The following is a 4129-nucleotide window of genomic DNA, read 5'->3' as shown; positions in this document are numbered from 1 at the left end:
TAACATGAGTGCGCAGCAATGAAGGTAAATGAGGGTAATGAATTTGCAGCATTTTTATGAATGTTTTGTTATTTTTTAACACTGTAACCTATTTAATACACACTTCTTTGAATTTCATGCAGTCCTCGACCTGAAGAAGCACCTCTCAGCACGAAACTAGTTGTCTATCAGTGAGAATGCACTCACTGTACATTTTGCCCTCCTGGAGAATGAGAAAGCGTTGGAGGGAGTTGTTGGTCGGGAGGGAGCGTCCTTCCATGTTCCTGCTAGCGTGTTGTTACTGAAACAAAGGTGTAATTTTCTGGTAAGTGCCGCTGAAGAATCTCTTTATTATAATAACTCTATAGCAGTTTACAGTGCCCAGTGAGTGAATAATATGGGTTGTCTTCCCTGGTCCCAGTGAATTCCTATAGGCACTTAGTTACTTGGTAAACTGGACACTTAGTTGGCAGCTACAACAAACAATCCCCCATAATCAGCCCTCCTGCCTTATCCTCTCCTCTCTGTCTCCTCCTGCTCTGTTAAAAAACAAATGGTGCAACAGCAACCCACAGGTGTAAGGGCCTACCGTACATACTCCTCCCAGCGTTAATTTTTTTTTTAGAAAAAAGTGAGGATCTTAGCAAACTATTTGATCAAACAGAGTGTACCATGTCGCCAACGTTAAGGCGTCCTCGAGACATGGACCCTACTCTAGCATTAGCCATTGCTAGTGTGAATATGCTAGAGTAGGGTCCATGTCTCGAGGACGCCTTAACGTTGGCGACATGGTACACTTTGTTTGATCAAATAGTTTGCTAAGATCCTCACTTTTCTAAAAAAAAAATTATATTTTAATTTTTAATATCTACAGAGTAGGTGTTTGCCGTGTGTATGCTGGGAGGAGTATGTACGATAGGCACTTACACCTGTGGGTTGCTGTTGCACCTTTTGTTTTTTGTCTGTACTTAAGCCACAAGCAGCGTGCAACCTGCAGTGTGAACAGAGTCATAGATGTGCTGCCAAAATTTCCCTTTTTTTCTGTATATTGCTCTGTTAGTCTCTCCCTGCTCTGCTGTAACTGCCTGCTGCCATCCTGCTCTCTCCTCTACACACGGTTGATTGGCTGGCTACATTATTATATAGGGGGAGAGGGGGAGGTGCTGACACTTAGTTGGCAGCTACAACAAACAATCGCCCATAATCAGCCCTCCTGCCCTATCCTCTCCTCTCTGTCCCTATATTGCTCTATTAGTCTCTCCCTGCTCTGCTGTAACTGCCTGCTGCCATTCTGCTCTCTCCTCTACACACAGCCCATTGGCTGGCTCCATTATTATATAGGGGGAGGGGGGAGGTGCTAACATCACAGAGGGGCCTGCAGCTGATTGGATGGGCGCTAGGGATTATGGTTAACCCCTTTCTCCCGCTTAGTGACGCTCCAGGCACCATTTTTTTTTTCTTTGCTAATTTTCTTAAAGAATTGGTGAAAATTCAATTTGCTCATCTCTAGTAGGAACCGTTATTTTTAGTGGTACATCTTTATAATTTTTATATATAGGTTTTTGATATAAGGGATATATACATCTTTTTCTCAATTGTCCACTTCCATCAAAGTAGTCAACACTCACCTCTACAGTGAAGACCTCACAAGTTCTTCATCCATTCCAATATACAGTGGTGCCTTGGATTACGAGCATGATTCAATCCGGGATCGCGCTTGTAATTCAAATCACTCTTAAACCAAAGCAAATTTTCCCATAAGACAATTGGTTCCACACCCCAAAAATAATGTTTTTTTTATTCTGAATAACATGTAAAACAAATGAAACAAACATTCAGAAACAGCAGAATATGTGATATTATAAGTTACTGTACAGTATAGCAATCAGCATGTGGAGTATAATGTATAGTAAGTGCATAATAATGAAAAACAAGCAGCGGTTTGTAGATACAGGATGGAGCTGCAGATCCCCATAATGCAGTAGCGTAGTACAACAGGCTAGAATAGAGAAGCAGGGCTGCTGTCAGAGGTCTGTGTGGTCACATGACAGCAATGGGGAAGGGGTGTGTGTTCAGCATGGACCAATCAGGAAGTAAGAATTACAGAGCTGTGCAGGAGGACAGTGACAGAAACTTTTCTATACAGCAGTGTGAATGGCTAAGTGTAAGTGCAGGCACATTATAGCTGGTGTGTATAGCTGAGTGTAAGTGCAGGCACATTATAGCAGCAGTGTGTATAGCTGAGTATATGAAGCATGAAAGAATAAGCAGGGTATATGTGGGCACATACATGCAACACTCTCTGTCCGGGGACAGCTATGACGAGATTATCTCCACAGTCCTGTCTCCTGATGCAAGTCCCAGCCTGAAGTGGATCTGCTATGATTTGGAAGGTGAGGGAGACTTCCTGGGTCAGAGTACAGGGCTGTAGACCCTGCTATGCAGACCATGCCCCTTCCCCACTCCCCCTCCCACCCAGTACAGGAAGCTCTTAAACCAAAGCCATACTCTTACACCAAGTTACAATTTTGAAAACTGTGAGCTCTTCTTGCAAAACGCTCTCAATCCAAGATACTCTTAAACCAAGGTACCACTGTATATGGAAAGTATATAGTCAAAATCCTGCTGATGGTTCAGTCCACCAATCCGGCCACTGTTGTCCTCATAGAGGATGTAGCAACAAACCAGGTGATGGTAACTTTAAAGAGAGGACAAAGACAAAGGACAGATACAAAATGGACCTGGTGAGACCTACCACAAATACTACCAGCAAAATGCACTCACTCATGGGGTCTCATGTCTCATGCCCCCTAAAAACTTATGTATTATGAGGCCAAAAGGTAAATGGATTTAGATTGACTCTAAAGGTTGCGTCTTTCATGTCTTTATAATATTATTAGACAGTCAGGCTGCTTCCCATCAATAGACACAGAACAAAAGCAGGTTACAATAGCAAAACACGCTAGGAGCCGGACCTGTGGTCTTGAAGGGCTGGTGTTCTCAGCGTGCGTGAAATCACTTCCTCGGGGAGGCAGTTCTGAGGGACGCACACATTGTTATAATTACGGGCGTCCCTGGAGGAGCCGTCCAATTCACACACACATAGAAAACAGAGAATTCCTGGTCACATCAAAATGAATATCACATTTCAAACACAATGCAGAACCCATCACATGCGGATAAATAACCGGAGAGCTGGAAAGAAAAGAAAGGCCTGTCAGGAGCGGGAGGAAACGACGCGGACTAATCACATGTACACTGCGCTATATACACCTGTTCAGTTATAAATCAGAATATATCTAATATGACTCCTCCCCCCCCCCCCTCAAAAAGCTTAAATTTCCTGCTTTCTTATTTACTGTTGTTATTAATTTCCTGAAAACAAAATGTTCAACTCAATTGGTCATTTATTTTCTTTCCAACCATATTATACTGGCAGTAATGTGCTCCAACAGCCGGGTGTATATGGTGTATATCAGAGATGGGAAGCCAAAAATACAAAAATACCATAGCACTCCTTATCGGTCTCTTCCAGACTCAGGACATTTAAGGAAGTCTCTAAATAAATAAGGATGAAGCAAAGTTACCGATCCTGTAGCCCAGCAGGATAGAGTCCATACAAATGCGCAAAAGGTAACAGCATCCAGACGTTGTAAAGTGCAAAAAAGTAAAGTGCTTTATTCCATCATAGCTATAACATAGCAGCAACGTTTCGACCTATGAGGTCTTTCTCAAGCCGATCAAGACCCCATAGGTCGAAACGTTGCTGCTATGTTATTGCCATGATGGAATAAAGCACTTTACTTTTTTGCACTTTACAACGTCTGGATGCTGTTACCTTTTGCGCATTTTTAGAGATGGGAAACCTTCAGCCAAATCAGCTGTTGTCAGAAAGTGCCAGAGATTTGTGATTTACTTCTTCAATAAAAAACTCTCTACTTTTCCAGCACTTATCAGCTGCTGTAAGTCATAGACGTAGATAAAGTTATGTAGGACATATAGCAGCTGATAAGTACTGGAAGACTAGAGAGTTTTTTTTAATACTTTCTACTTTTTTAATACTTTGACAGCAGTTGATTTGAAAGATTTTTTTTTTTCTGCCCGCTGGAGTACCCCTTTAAATAGACCCTCTCGGGTGCTGGAGCTTATC

The sequence above is a fragment of the Dendropsophus ebraccatus genome, chromosome 6 (assembly GCF_027789765.1).
Source record: "Dendropsophus ebraccatus isolate aDenEbr1 chromosome 6, aDenEbr1.pat, whole genome shotgun sequence".
NCBI lineage: Eukaryota > Metazoa > Chordata > Amphibia > Anura > Hylidae > Dendropsophus > Dendropsophus ebraccatus.
Note: the sequence above shows the minus strand (reverse complement) of the source record.